The sequence below is a fragment of the Orcinus orca genome, chromosome 10 (genome assembly GCF_937001465.1).
Source record: "Orcinus orca chromosome 10, mOrcOrc1.1, whole genome shotgun sequence".
NCBI lineage: Eukaryota > Metazoa > Chordata > Mammalia > Artiodactyla > Delphinidae > Orcinus > Orcinus orca.
Genome location: NC_064568.1, coordinates 73,555,332 through 73,571,568, shown reverse-complemented (window position 1 = coordinate 73,571,568; position 16,237 = coordinate 73,555,332). Strand labels below are relative to the sequence as shown.

General features: G+C 40.6%; 1 protein-coding gene across 1 annotated transcript in view; it reads left to right on the top strand.

The window, feature by feature from the left end:
* The first annotated feature begins 13,430 nt into the window (after positions 1–13,430).
* Positions 13,431–16,237, top strand: part of TRERF1 (transcriptional regulating factor 1) — a 280,637-nt gene continuing 277,830 nt past the window's right edge. Inside the window, exon 1 of the mRNA XM_049716100.1 lies at positions 13,431–13,644. The gene's annotated coding sequence lies outside the window, so the exon portion shown is untranslated. The remainder of the gene's footprint in view (positions 13,645–16,237) is intronic.

Below are 16,237 nucleotides of genomic sequence, written 5' to 3'. Positions count from 1 at the left end.
TCCTTGTCTTGTTCCTGATCTTAGAGGAAATTCCTTCAGCTTTTCACCATTGAGTATGATGTTAGTTATGGGCTTATCATATATGGCCTTTGTTACATTGAGGTATGTTCCCTATATACCCATTTTCTGGATAATTTTAATCATAAATGGATGTTGAATTTTGACAAAGGTTCCTCTGCATCTATTGACATGATCATATGGTTTTTAGTCTTCAGTTTGTTAATGTGATGTATCACACTGATTTGCAGGTATTGAACCACCCTTGCATCCCTGGGATAAATACCACTTGATCATGGTCCTTTTAATGTATTGTTGAATTTGGTTTGCTAAAATTTTGTTGAGTATTTTTTTAAATTTATTTATTTTTGGCTGCATTGGGTCTTCGTTGCTGCTCTAGTTGCGGCGAGTAGGGGCTACTCCTCGCTGCAGTGCGTGGGCTTCTCATTGCAGTGACTTCCCTTGTTGTGGAGCATGGGCTCTAGGTGCGTGGGCTTCAGAGCGCAGGCTTAGTAGCTGTGGCGCATGGCCTTAGTTGCTCCGTGATATATGGGATCTTCCTGGACCAAGGATTGAACCCATGTCCCCTGCATTGGCAGGTGGGTTCCTAACCACTATGCCACCAGGGAAGCCCATGTAATTTTCTTTTTGTTGTGTTATCTTTGTCTGGTTTTGGTATCAGGGTGATGCTGGCTTCATAGAATGAGTTTGGAAGCCCTCCTTCCTCTGCAGTTTTGTGGAATAGTTTGAGAAAGATAGGTGCTAACTCTTCTCTGAATGTTTGGCATAATTCACCTGTAAAGCCGTCTAGTCCTGGACCTTTGTTTGTTGGGAGATTTTTTTTTTTAATTTTTATTTTATATTGGAGTATAGTTGATTAACAATGTTGTTTTAGTTTCAGGTATACAACAGAGTGATTCATTTACACATATATGTGTATCTAGTCTTTTTCAAATTCTTTTTGTTGGGAGTTTTTTTTTATTACATTCAGTTTCATTACTGTTCATATTTTCTATTTCTTCCTGGTTCAGTCTTGGGAGATTGTACATTTCTAGGAATTTGTCCGTTTCTTCTAGGTTGTCCATCTTATTGGCATATAGCTTTTCATGGTAGTCTCTCATGATACTTTATATTTCTGTGGTGTTCATTTGTTTTCATATATTTTACATCCTTATTGGAGTATAATTGCTTTACAATGGTGTGTTAGTTTCTGCTTTATAACAAAGTGAATCAGTTATACATATACATATGTTCCCATATCTCTTTGTGGTGGTCATTTAATTTCTCCTTTTTCATTTCAGATTTTATTGATTTGGTCCCTCTTGCTTTTTCTTTTGATGAGTCTGGCTAAAGATTTATCAATTTTGGTTACCTTTTCAAAGAACCAGTATTTAGTTTCGTTGATCTTTTCTATTGGGCTTTTTTAGTCTCTATTTCATTTATTTCTGCTCTGATCTTTATGATTTCCTTCCTTCTGCTAACTTTGGGTTTTGTTTGTTCTTCTTTCTATCGTTCCTTCAGGTGTAAGGTTAGGTTGCTTATTTGAGATTTGTCTTGTTTCCTGAGGTAAGCTTGTATCGCTATACACTTCCTTCTTAGAACTGCTTGTGCTGTGTCACATAGGTTTTTGATTGTTATGTTTTCATTTTTATTTGTCTCTAAGTATTTTTAAATTTCCTCTTTGATTTCTTCAGTGATCCATTAGTTGTTTAGTAACATAATTTTTAGCCTCCATGTGTTTGTGTTTTTTGCAGTTTTTTTCTGGCAGTTGATTTCTAGTCTCATAACGTTGTGGTGAGAAAAGATGCTTGATATGATTTCAGTTTTCTTAAATCTACAGAGGCTTGTTTTGTGGACTACCACGTGATCTATCCTGGAGAATATTCCATGTGCTCTTGAAAAGAATGTGTATTCTGCTGCTTTCAGATGGAGTGCTCTATATATATATCAGTGAAGTCTGTTTGGTTTAATGTGTCATTTAAGGTCAGTGTTTCCTTATGGATTTTCTTTCTGGATGATCTGTCCATTGATGTAAGTGCGGTGTTAAAGTCCCCTAGTATTATTGTGTTATTATCAATTTCCTTTATGTCTATTAATATTTGCTTTATGTGCTCCTATGTTGGGTGCATATATATTTATAATTGTTATATCTTTTTCTTGGATTGATCCCTTGATCATTATGTATGTATAATAATGTCCTTTTTTTTTTTTTTTTTTTTTGCGGTATGCGGGCCTCTCACTGTTGTGGCCTCTCCCATTGTGGAGCACAGGCTCCGGATGCACAGGCTCAGTGGCCATGGGTCACAGGCCCAGCCGCTCTGCGGCATGTGGGATCCTCCTGACTGGGGCACGAACCCGTGTCCCCTGCATTGGCAGGCGGACTCTCAACCACTGCACCACCAGGGAAGCCCCAATAATGTCCTTCTTGGTCTCTTGTAACAATCTTTGTTTTAAAGTCTATTTTGTCTGATATAAGCATTGCTACCCCAGCTTTCTTTTGATTTCCATTTGCATGGAATAACTTTTTCTATTTTCACACTTTCAATCTGTGCATCTTTAGATCTGAAGTAGTGTCTTGTCAGCAGCATATAGATGGGTCTTGTTTTCGTATCCATTCAGCCACTTTGTGTCTTTTGGTTGGAACATAGTCCATTTACATTTAATTACTTATAGGTATGTACTTGTTTTGGGGTTGTTTTGTAGTTCTTTTTTGTTGTTGTTCCTTTCCTCTTCTTTTGCTCTCTTCCCTTGTGATTTGATGACTATCTTTAGTGTTATGTTTGGTTGGCAGTTACCATGAGTTTTACATACAGAAATCTATATATATGTGATTATTTTAAGTTGTTGATCTCTAAAGTTCAAATGCATTTTAAGAACCCTGCATTTTTACTGTCCCCCACCCACGTTTACTGTTTTTGACATCATATTCTACATCTTTTTGTTTTGTGTATCCCTTAACTATTTAGTATGGATATGGCTGATTTTACTACTTTTGTCTTTTAACGTTCCTACTAGCTTTATACATAGTTGATTTAATATCTTTACTGTATATTTGCCTTTACTAATGAGATTTTTCCTTTTTTAATTTTCATATTTCTGGTTGTAGCCTTTTCTTTTCCACTTTAAGAAGTCCGTTTAACATTTCTCAGAAAAACAGTTTGGTGGTGCTGAACTCGTAGCTTTTGCTTATCTGTAAAACTTTTGATCTCTCCATCAAATCTGAATGAAAGTCTTATTGGGTAGAATGTTATTGGTTTTAGGTTTTCCTCTTTAATCATTTAAAGTATATCATGTCACTCCCTTTTGGCCTGCAGAGTTTCTGCTGAAACATCAGCTGATAATAGCCTTTGAGACTGTCTGTGAATCCTGAACCTGGATATCTGTTTCCATTCCCAGGTTAGGGAAGTTTTCAGCTACTATGTCTTCAGATATGTTCTCTGCCCCTTTCTCTCTTTCTTTTCATTCTGGGACCACTATAATGCAAATGTTAGTATGTTTGATGTTGTCCCAGAGGCCTCTTAAACTGTCCTCATTTCTTTTTATTCTTTTTATTGTTGTTGTTCATCTTCAGTGATTTCCACTACTCTGCCATCCAGCTCACTAATCTGTTCCTCCGTATCATCTAATCTACTGTTGATTCCTTCTAGTGTATTTTTCATTTCAGTTACGATATTCTTCATCTCTGGTTCTTCTTTATATTTTCTAATTCTTTGTGAAAAACTTCCAACTACTCATTCTCTTCATCCAGTTTTCTCCTGAGTTCTTTGAACATCTTTATGATTACATTGAATTCTTTATTGAGTAGATTGCCTATTTCCACTTTACTTTGTTCTTCTTCTGGGGTTTTATCTTGTACTTTGTTTGAGACATATTCCTCTGTTGTCTCATTTTTGCCTAATTTGCTGTTTTGATTTCAGTATATTTGGTAAGTGCTTGTGTTTCCTGACCTTGGACAGGTGGCCTTTTTTAGGAGGCATCCTATGTATCCCAGCAGTGCACTCCCCTTTGGTCACTAGAGCTATATGCCTTAGAAGTACCCCCTATGTGGGCTGCATGGGTCCTCCTGTTGTGGCAGGCTGATTACTGTGGGTGGTCTGATAGGTGTGGCTGTCCCCCTGTCTGGTTGTTTGCGAGGCCCTGCATTGTGTGGAGGCTGCCAGCTGCTGGTGGGTGGGGCTGGGTCATGAGGCAGCTGACTGTGGAACCCCGTGGGTCCCAGGGCTAGTGCTGGCACACTGATGTGTGGAGCTGGGTTCCAGGCTGGTTGGTTGCAGGGAAGAGGGTTCTGGGTCTAGTATCAGCTTGCTAGTTGGTGGGGCTGTGTTCCCCATCCCCCAGCTAGTTTCTCACCCTGAGGTGTCCCAGTACTGGTCCCAGCAGGCTGGTGGGAGGGGCCAGGTCCTAGCTCTAATAAGCTAGAGGGAGGATTCCAAAATGGCCCTTGCCAGCCCCAGTGTCCTCGTAGAATGAGCTCCCCAAAATGGCTACCACCAGTGTCTGTGTCTCCAGGGTGAGCTCCAGTTGCCTCCTGCCTCTCCAGGAGACGCTCCAAGATCAGCAGGTGGGTCTGACCCAGGCTTCTTTCAAATTATTGCTTTTTCCTTGGGTCCCAGAGCATGTGAGATTTTGTGCACACCCTTTAGGATTGGAGTCTCTATTTCCCACAGACCTCTGGTTCTCCCAAAAGTAAGTGCTGCTAGCCTTCAAAGCCAAACATTCTAGGAGCTCGTCTTGCTGATGCAGGACCCCTGAGCTGGGGAGCGATGTGGGGCTTCGACCTCTTGCTCCTTGAGGAGAACCTCTGCAAGTGTAGTTATCTTCCTGTTTGTAGGTCACCCACCCAGGGGTATGGGTGTTGACTATATCACGTCTCCACCCCTCCTACCTGTCTTGCTGTGGTTCCTTCTTTATATCTTTAGTTGAAGAAGATCTTTTCTGTTAGTCTTCCAAACTTTTTCATCAATATTTGCTTAATTTTATCATAGTTCTGGAATTTGTAATTTCGGTGTGCCCGTGGGAGGAGGTAAGCTTAGGGTTTTCCTTCTTTGCAATCTTGGCCACCTCTGGCATTGTTATCTTTTGTTATTGATTTCTCATTGTATTGTACTGTGGGCAGAGAACACGGTCTATATGATATAGATCTTTGGTATTTGATGACATTAACTTTGTGGACTAAGGTATATGGTCAAGTAACTCTCCAAAGCCATTATTTCTTAAAATATTACCTTCCTTGCATTCTCTCTATTTCCTCTTTGTGGAATTCTTTTCTTTTTTTAAATTTATTTATTTTATTTTCTTTTTTATTTTTTGCTCTATTGGGCCTTCATTGCTGTGCGCAGGTTTCTCTACTTGTGGTGAGCGAGGGCTACTCTTTGTTGCAGTGCGTGGGCTTCTCATTGCAGTGGCTTCTCTTGTTGCGGAGCACAGGCTCTAAGCACACGGGCTTCAGTAGTTGTGGCATGTGGGCTCAGTAGTTGTGGCTCGCGGGCTGTAGAGCTCAGTCTCAGTAGTTGTGGCGCACGGGCTTAGTTGCTCTGTGGCATGTGGGGTCTTCCCAGGCCAGGGCTTGAACCTGTGTCCCTTGCATTGGCAGGCAGATTCTTAACCACTGAGCCACCAGGGAAGCCCTCTTTGTGGAATTCTGTTTGACTTCCTTTTATATTTTCCATGACTTTCAATCTCTTTTTCATTTTCCCATACTTTTAACTGTTTTGCATTCTAGTTTTATCTTCTAGCATACAAATTCTCTCTTCAACTGTGTCTAATCTGATATTAACTATCTACTGAATTTTTATTTTCAGTGACTTCATTTCTCATTTCTAGAAATTATATTTAATTCATTTTCAAAGATTCCTGTTCTTTCATAATATCTTATTATTTATTTATGGTTCTGAATCTTTCTTTTTTTTTTTTTTTTTTTTTTGCTGTACGCGGGCCTCTCACTGTTGTGGCCTCTCCTGTTGCGGAGCACAGGCTCCGGAGCGCAGGCTCAGCGGCCATGGCTCACGGGCCCAGCCGCTCCGCGGCATGTGGGATCTTCCCGGACCGGGGCACGAACCCGTGTCCCCTGCATCGGCAGGCGGACTCTCAACCACTGCGCCACCAGGGAAGCCCTGAATCTTTCTTTTATATCTTTAATACTTAAGAAAATGCTTATTCAGTAGTGTTCAGTAGATTGTTGTATTTATAAAGACCTTGCGAATTGAATCTTACTTTCTGTGTCTGTGTGGATCCTCATTTAATTGATTGTTCCTTTGTGCTTTGTGATTATCAAATTTGAGATCCTTTTCACTTAACATTAGCTGTGGGAATCTTAAGAGGCCTGTGTTAAGAGCATGTATGTTCAAAAAAGTTTTCCCTTTGCTTCTACAAGGCCAGGTATTCTAGGAATATCCTATACTCAGGACCAGGCACACTAGGAGTATCATATACCCAGGACCAATTTTTACGTCAGTTTCTTGGCTTGGTGATTCCCTAATAGTATTAATTCAATCGTGTGGTATTGTTCCTGTTTATAAATTCCTAAGGGAGAGTTATTTTTCCTACTCAGAGTCCAGTTTAAAAGCTTCTTTGTCATTTTCCTCTGTCAGTCAATGAGTTTTTTCCTAGTCTATCCTTTCACTGATATTCCATTCCTTTGAAAACTCTGGCTTTATGTGGGGATCTCAGTTTCAATTCATGTTTCTTGGGTCCAAAGTCTTATCTTCTGTTCCCATGTGGGCATTAAACCCTAATCTCGAGCTTTCAGTTAGACATGGCACATTGAATACCTCATGACAGTAAAAGGTGAAAAAAAAGAAAGGTAGACTAGGTATGGAGATGATAGCACCAAACTTTTGGAAGATAGAAAGCCCATGGATGGGAAGTAACTGACTTAGCAATCAGTGAATGCTGAAACCTAAGACAGCAGTAGAGCAACACAGACTCAAGCTAATTCATATCCAGAACTCTGAAAAACTTAGAAAAATGAAGCACCATGTTACTCCGAAAGTGGGTGAGGATGATGCTAAGAAGAAGAATATTGTTTGAAAGTCTGTGTACAAGAAGTTAGGGACTTCCCTGGTGGCTCAGTGTTTAAGGATCTGCCTGCCAATGCAGGGGACACGGTTTTGATCCATGGTCTGGGACGATCCCACATGCTGCAGAGCAACTAAGCCGGTGTGCTACAACTACTGAGCCTGCACTCTAGAGCCCGCAAGCCACAGCTACTGGGCCCGCGTGCTGCAGCTACTGAAGCCCGGGTGCCTAGAGCCCATGCTCCACAACAAGAGAAGCCACTGCAATGAGAAGCCCTCACACCACAACGAGGAGTAGCCCCCACTCACCTTAACTAGAGAAAGCCCACGCACAGCAACAAAGACCCGATGCAGCCAAAAATCAATCAATAAATAGAACTTTAAAAAAATTTTATTTATTTTTTATTTATTTTATTAGATAGGTTGGTCAGGGAGGCATATCTGAGGAAGGGAAAATTGTGCTGAGCCCTGAGTGAAAAGAAAGAGGTAGTCATGTGAAAATCTGGGACAAGAGCATTGAAAACAAAGGAAAGAGCAAGTGCAAAGGCCCTGAAGCTGAAACAGACTTGGAATAAATCAAGAACAATAAGAAAGCTATGGCTTTATGGCAAAAAGTTTTCGGATAAACTGATAAATGCTATGCTCACTAGTAATAGTAACTGTTATATTATTTCTATTCTTTTTTTTTAAATAAATTTATTTATTTTTGGCTGCGTTGGGTCTTAGTTGCTGCGCGTGGGCTTTTCTCTAGTTGCAGTGAGCAGGGGCTACTCTTTGCTGCGGTGCGCAGGCTTCTCATTACGGTGGCTTCTCTTGTTGCAGAGCACAGGCTCTAGGTGCGCAGGCCTCAGTAGTTGTGGCTCGTGGGCTCTAGAGCGCAGGCTCAGCAGTTGTGGTGCACGGGCTTAGTTGCTCCGTGACATGTGGGATTTTCCCAGACCAGGGCTCGAACCTGTGTTCCCTGCACTGGCAGGCGGATTCTCAACCACTGCGCCACCAGGGAAGCCCTATTCCTATTCTTTACTAAAAACGTTTCAGGGACTTCCCTGGTGGCGCGGTGGTTAAGGATCCGCCTGCCAATTCAGGGGACATGGGTTCGATCCCTGGTCTGGGAAGGTCCCCAATGCCACTGAGCAACTAAGCCCGTGTACCACAACTACTGAGCCTGCGCTCTAGAGCCCATGAGCCACAAATACCAAGCCCGCGCACCACAACTACTGAAGCCCACATGCCCTAGAGCCCGTGTGCTGCAACTACTGGGCCCATGCACCGCAACTACTGAGCCCCTGTGCTGCAACTACTGAAACCCAGGCTCCTAGAGCCTGTGCTCTGCAACAAGAGAAACCACCAAAATGAGAAGCCCATGCACTGCAATGACGAATAGCCCCTGCTCACTGCAACGAAGACCCAATGCAGCCAAAAATAACATAAAATTAAAAAAACAACCTTTCAGATACATGTTATTATTTTCAGTTAAGATGTGATGAAACTGAGGCTCATGAAGATAAGATAACTTGCCCAAAGTCACTGTGGTATTGATTCAGTTTTACAGCCCTAATTAATGGCCTTTCTGTACTCACTGCCTTGGCTGTGTGACTCTGCCAGTCTTTGAGTGGCGTATTTTCCCAACCTTTGAACCTGGGCTGGCTTTGTGACTTGCTTTAGAGAACAGAATGTGGTGAAAGTGACAGTATACCAATTCCAAGCCTAGGTCCCTAGATGTGGTCTTGCACACTTCCACCCTCTCTCTTGGACCTCTGCTTTCTCTGTGAGAACATATTTGGACTGACCTGCTGGAGAATAAGAGCACAGGAAGGAAAGCAGCAGTACACAGGTTAACAGCCAGCCAACTCCTGGAAGCAGAGCCACCTAGCTGACCTGTGGGTACCTGCAGGCACCTGAGGGACTCCCGGGAGACCAGTAGAACTGGCCTAAATTAACTGACCTGCAGAATTGTGAACTAAATGATTGTGGTTTTAAGCCACTGAATTTTGAGGTGGTTTTATACGCAGAAATATCTAATCATTTCAGGATACATAGTTCGATTAGTAGCAGAGCTGGCGTTTGAACTCACGTCTCTCCTGAGTTCCAAGGTCTCCAAGGCTCATATTTTTTCCATGCCATTTTGCTCCCCCATGGACCTACTTCTAGGGAAATTAATTTATTATTATTTTTAATATTTAACCAAGCTCAAGTATAGTATGTCAAAATCCAGTCTCCCTTTTCCTTGACAGATCCTAAAATAATTAATTGACCCTTCTTAAAGGCCATGGGTAAAAGGTTGAGAACTTTTGTTCTTGAATTGTTTCAAAACACTGAGCTGAGATCTTCCCATCTCAGGAGAGTCACACCAAGGTAGGTCCATCTACGGTTAAGTCTGTGGATACCTGCTCTGCTTTTCTGGGAGACAAGGTTATCCACCTCCCTCTTTCATACTGAGATAATTGACCGTGATGACAGTAAATTGCAACATTTTTTTTCTCTTTGGGGGTTAAGAGTAGATTTCCTCTAATCTTTAATAGGAAAGTTATAAAGCAGCTGGTCTCTAAAAAGTCCTCAGGCAATGAAAAAAAGTAAACAAATGAATACATTATATAGGCAAAGATTTTGAAGAATATTTCATATTTTCTGTATCTGTTGTCACTGATATAAATGATCTCCTCCAAGTGTGGTTTTCTCCTTCTTAAAGTCAGCTTGTCAAGGCCATCTTTCTTCTAGATGTGGGAAGGATTGTCACATGGCATGTTCTGAGGCAGAGTTGTCCAACTAGCACATTCTATCCCCTCCCCAATTATTTCTGTCCATTGGGTACTGAGCAGTGTGACAAAGACTCTCTCCCTGACCAATGTCTCGTCAGGTTCCTCTGAATCCTCTTTTTGGCTCCGAATTGGGCTCTGTCCTTAGCCTGCTTCTTCCAGTTTTAGCAAGAATCCTGCTGAGTCAGTTTAGCAAGAAACTCCTACCCTTGGTCTGATCACGTTGATATTCGATCAAATTCCTCATCCCCTATCCTTGCTGTCTTATCGCCCTGGCCTGCCTTCAGCAAGAATCCTGTTGAGCTGGTCTAGCAAGAATCTCCCTAGCCCTGATGTCCTCTTAGTAATTTTCCACTCATTGACCCCACTCTGCTCCTTGGCTATAAATATCTGTTTGTCCTTGTTGTTTTCAGAGTTGAGCTCGTTTTCTATCCTCAACTGCAAAACCCCATTGTAGTAGCCCCTTTTGAATAAAGTCTTCCTTACCATCTTTAACAAGTGTCAGGAATAATTATTTTTTTCGTTGACAGGTGCAATATATTCTTTAAGGCATGTAAATTATTGTACTTGGTCATTATGGGAGGCAAAATGAAAGAAAAGATCTGGTGCCTTTCTGGCTTTGCAAAGGCATTAGAAAACTAATGACACTGAGCCCAAAAGGGACCAGGGCTGAAGGCTGCCAAGTATGGTACTATTATATCAGAGTCTCAGAAACCACCTTCACAAGTTTAGTTACTGCGGCAAATGCTGTGGATTGGCTTCCCCAGACAATGTCATCTCCTGATATGTTTTCATTCACTATAGAGTGTGGTAAGCTAAACATACTGCCCACCCTCCTTTGCAACTAGAGTCCAGGAAACAAATTAAATTTCATCAATTATATGTGCTCTGGTGAGCTTTAGAAGTTGGAAGTGAATTGGAGGCTATCTCTTCCTGTGGCTGTTACTGACATCAAGCTTGGTGGTGGAGATATGTACCTATTGGTTCTGTTCCTCGGGAGAACCCTGACTGATACAGTTACTAATTAGCAAATATCCATTTGCCTTGTCTTTGGGTTCATTTAATTAATTCTGTGTTTTTCCATTTTGTATTAAAGTTTTTTAATTTAAATTTTACTTTTTTAATAGATAATGTCACATGGTCTGCAGTTTTAAAAGTACAGAAGGGTATAGTTAGGAAAAGTAAGGCACTTTCCTATCCCTTCCATTAGCCATTAAGTTCCCTCTCCTGGAGACAACTACTGTTTCCATTCCTTGTGTGTCCTTCTCGAGAGTTTCTGTACATTACAAGTGTGTTTATTTTTGTTTTTATACCAGTGGTAGCATGTATGCAAATTTTCTGCATTCGCCTTTTCGTTTAGGAGATTCCTCCATATCAGGATACATAGAGTTCCCTCATTTTTAAATAAGCTACCTACTATTCCAATGGAGATGTTTCATTTATTTAACAATCCCTTATTGATGATGTTTAAATCATTTCCAATCTTTTGTTCTCATAGACCATAGGCAATAAACGACCTGGTAAAAATGTAATTATGCACATGTGTATGTCTGTGAGTTAGATAAAATTTTAGAGCTAGAATCCCTAGATTACAGGATATGAGTGTATTTTAATTTTTAATTTTTGTCAAAATTATTTATGTGCAAATTTCAACAGTTATATAGTTCTACAAAGTTTATTAAAAAAAAAAAAAAAGAAAGAAAAGATAAAGGAAAAGAAAGCAGAGCAGTCCCTAGTCCCTTTCCCCCAACTTCTGCCTTCTCAGAGGCAAACACTGAATTATTTTAACTGCTTCCACATCTCAAAATAGCTTCCTTGTATTGCTTCTTTTTTGTTGTTTTGTTTGTTTTAAAGATTTTTTTTTAATGTGAACCATTTTTAAAGTCTTTATTTGTTGCAATATTGCTTCTATTTTATGTTTTGGTTTTTTGGCCACGAGGCATGTGGGATCTTAGCTCCCCGGCCAGGTATCGAACGCACACCCCCTGCATTGGAAGGCAAAGTCTTAACCACTGGACCGCCAGGGAAGTCCCCCTTGTACTGCTTCTTGATTTTTTTTTTTCCATTTTAGGCATCATTTATGCACTTCCTGTTAGGAAAGATGAGGATTTCACTCTCCTTCATCCCCTGCCTGCACCATGTACCTATACCCTTCATATTCCTCCACCCTCCTAATGAAGTTATATTGTAATTTAGATAGGCAAACTTTCAGAGCTTACATTATTAGGCTGATAAAAATTATTTATAGCTGAGCCATCCAGTAAAGTTTGATGACTTTTCTTTTCCTGAACAACTTTTTATTATCCATTGAGTTAATAATTATCTTATTTTTCATTTTCATCATTTTCTCTGAGCACACCAGAATGTTCAAGCCCTAATTCTCCACCAATTGTCTAAGTCTCTCATTATACTGAGTCACATCCAGTTGTCTATAAATTTTATCTTGTAGAAATCTCTGCTGGAGTTTTCTGACCTCCTCCTAAATGGACTGGCTGCCCTGTCAGCCTAGAGCCAGCAGTGGATTTCCCATGACACTATGAAGCTTAAGCTTCAAGATCTTTCATTTGCCTTAGCAATGTGTCCACATGATGAGTTCTGTATAATTTGCAAAGCAAGATATTTTAACTTTGGTTAAATACATTGTCTCTTTCCTATCCAGCTTTCCCTCTGTCACAATTTCTCTCACATTGCAGTTTTGGAATCCAACCAAGGGGAAGTAAGTTGGAAATCCATTTAACTTGGATTGAGTTGGATTTATTTATGTAGTTTGAAGTCACATCTGTATAAAGTTAAGTTATTGTCAGTCATCCCAGTAGGAATTGCTATAGGAATATTCCTACCTTCTACTGCGCTAACTCACCCTGGGTTGTAACATGAAAGTGCAGGGTCAGAGGTTATAGCAAGATATGAACATGTCCTATGGTGCCGGACAGCAGAAATAGGTGTGTAGGGGCAGAAAAACAAGATCTGAATGTAAGGAGCCAGAAACTAGTCAGTAGAACAGTTTTTTCCATTCACCAGATGTAGGAGATTATAAGTGACGGATTCAGTTTCCAGCAATTTAGTTTTCTCCTATCAGGAAGATACTGATTAGTGCAACACATACAATTATAATTGCACTGTACAGTTTTTCTTCTTTGGTGGGAAACACATAAATAGAATTTATCAGAATTCTGCTTAAGCCTGTAGCACTATTACAAACAGTACTATGTATATGTAAAAGTTGCTTATTTCATACATCTCTACTATGGATAATAAAAACAAACTTTGATTAACCACAGTGGAGAAAAGACTGAATTATCTCCATATTCTCTCTAGAGAAAAATATCACAAAATCATTGTCATATGTAGAGATGACCAAAAAGTATACAGCGTACACTTAAGATTTTTACATTTCATGGTATGTAAATTTTACCTCAAATGGAAAAAAGGCAAGGATTGTAAAAAAAAAATATTGATCTCCTATTAAGGATAGGCATCCTGAGGTAGCTGGTGGGAAATGTACTGACATCTGCAAATTGTTCGGTCTGATATGCATCAAAAAAATAAGATGAATTGATGGACAGAGAACTGGATAGATGGACAGATTTGTGATAAAGTATAGTAAAATGTTAAATGTAGAACTTAGGTGGTAGGTATATGGTATTTTAAAGTTCTTGTAAATTTTTTTTTTTTTTTTGCAGTACGTGGGCCTCTCACCGTTGTGGCCTCTCCCATTGCGGAGCACAGGCTCTGGACGCGCAGGCTCAGCGGCCATGGCTCACGGGCCTAGCCGCTCTGCGGCATGTGGGATCTTCCCGGACCGGGGCACGAACCCGTGTCCCCTGCATCGGCAGGCGGATTCTCAACCACTGCACCACCAGGGAAGCCCTCTTGTAAGTTTTAAAATTTTTCATAATAAATTATTGGGAGAAAAATTATGCAGCTGAAAAATATAGAGTAAAAAGTATTAGGGACATGAATCAAGTAGGTAACTCATGAAAATAATATTCTATTTTTCTGGATTTGTGTGATGTTTGTGGTATTTGTCAGCTCTTTAAAATTTATAGTTTGTTATGATTTATTTTCTCATTCTACATATTCATTTTCAAACCTAACTTTGTATTTGTAATTTTGTATTTTATTTTCTTGAAGAGGATCCCCAAATTGTTTAAGCTTCAAGCTCCACAAAGCCTGGATCCACCCCGTCTGGTACACAGCCAACATTCTGAAATCTCTTTTCACATTCTCTTTGGAATCTCGTCTCCATTATCCTTAAGGTTCCCTTCATCCTTCCTGTGTTGAAGCTCCTGTTTACTGGATCCTATGTCTTCTTATTTTCTTCATTCTTGACTCCACCCCCGTTTTGGACCATGTATTCCAGTAGTTTCCAAAGAAAGATTGCATGAGAAATTCATTTTGGGGACCTTGCAATTATGAAATTATCTTTATTTTATTCTCCAACTTGACTGATAGTTTGTCTGAGTATTGAATTCTAGGTTGGAAATAATTTTCCTCCAGAATTTTGAAGGCAGTTCCCAGTTGTCTTCTATCTTTCAATATGTTTACTGAGCAATCTAAAGTATTCTGATTTCTTTTCTTTTTTTTTTTGGCTGCATTGGGTCTTCGTTGCTGTGCATGGGCTTTCTCTAGTTGCAGCAAGCTGGGGCTGCACTCTTCGTTGCAGTGAGCAGGCTTCAGTAGTTGTGGCACGTGGGCTCAGTAGTTGTGGCTCGCGGGTTCTAGAGTGCAGGCTCAGTAGTTGTGGCGCACGGGCTTAGTTGCTCCGTGGCATGTGGGATCTTCCTGGGCCAGGATTGAACCTGTGTCGCCTGCATTGGCAGGCGGATTCTTAACCATTGTGCCACGGGGGAAGTCCCCATTCTGATTTCTGATTCTTTATTTATGATCAGTTTTTCTATCTCTGGAAGTACAAAGGAGCTTCTTTTTATTCCTAGGGTTCTGAAATTTCACAACGATGTGACTCACTGTGGGTCAATTTCCATTCATTAATGCTGAGCACTAAGAGGGCCCTTTCAGTATGAAAACTCATGTCCTTACCATCTGGGAAATTTTAAAGAATTCATTTTTAAAAATAGTGTTCTCTCCTGTTTTTCTTTCCTCCTGTAATTCCTGGGCTAGTCTTCTATTTCTCTTATCGTTTGTCTCTTATTTCCATCTCTTTGCGTCTTTGCTTTTCCTTCTGGGAGATTTCCTCTTCAGTCTTTTTTTTTTTTTTTTTTTTGCCGTACGCGGGCCTCTCACTGTTGTGGGCTCTCCCGTTGCGGAGCACAGGCTCCAGATGTGCAGGCTCCGGATGCGCAGGCTCAGCGACCATGGCTCACAGGCCCAGCCGCTCCGCGGCATGTGGGATCTTCCCGGACCGGGACACGAACCCGTGTCCCCTGCATTGGCAGGCGGACTCTCAACCACTGCGCCACCAGGGAAGCCCCATCTTCAGTCTTTCTAGTGAATTTTTCACTTCTTCTTCCCATTTTTCACTTCCAGGAATTCAGTTTTATTCATTGACTCCTTTAAAGAACATCTTGTTTTTTTTTTAAATTTAATTTTATTTTTTTATACAGCAGGTTCTTATTAGTTATCTATTTTATACATATTAGTGTATACATGTCAATTCCAATCTCCCATTTCATCCCACCACTGGCCCTCCGCCCCTGCGCCCCCCACCCCTTTCCTCCTTTGGTGTCCATATGTTTGTTCTCTACATCTGTGTCTCTATTTCTGCCTTGCAAACCAGTTCGTCTATACTATTTTTGTAGATTCCACATGTATGCATTAATATACGATATTTGTTTTTCTGACTTACTTCAGTCTGTATGACAGTCTCTAGGTCCATCCACATCTCTACAAGAACATCTTGTTCTTATTTTATGGTTTCAATAGTGTGTCTCTGAGGGTATCAATTATAGGTATGGTTTTGGCTTGGTTTTGTTTTGTTGTTGGAGGTTTCTTCCCTCCTGTATAGCTTCGGTTTTATCCAGGTTTCTTCTCTTCTGTTACTTTTGGTCTCTATTTCTCATAGTAGAGGCTGTAATCTGTGGTTGTTGGCTCATTTTTAAGAGTGGGAGACTAAAAATCTGATGAGATGCTCTGAAAGCATGAGTAGGGTGTGTCAATTGTGAAACTTGCTGTAGGATGATCTGCCTGGGACGTTTTGCTGGGAAACCTCTGCTGTCAATATCTTTAGGTCTTTCCTCTTAGTCTTGCCAGATTTCTCATAGGAGACACTTATTCTTTTGCCTGGATGGTAAGTGGCACTATCTTTTCCCACTGTCAAGGGAGTAGTTCAATATGGCATCCAATATCAGAACTTGCAGGAACAGAATTCCCAGCCTCCCAAGTTGAGTCAGTTAAACTCATCGTAGACTAGAAGGGATGGGTGTGTTCACTTTTTATTGCTAAAAGGGCACTAGTGTATATATATTTTTAAACATCACATCCAGTCATCTATGGTCTGTAAACATCAGT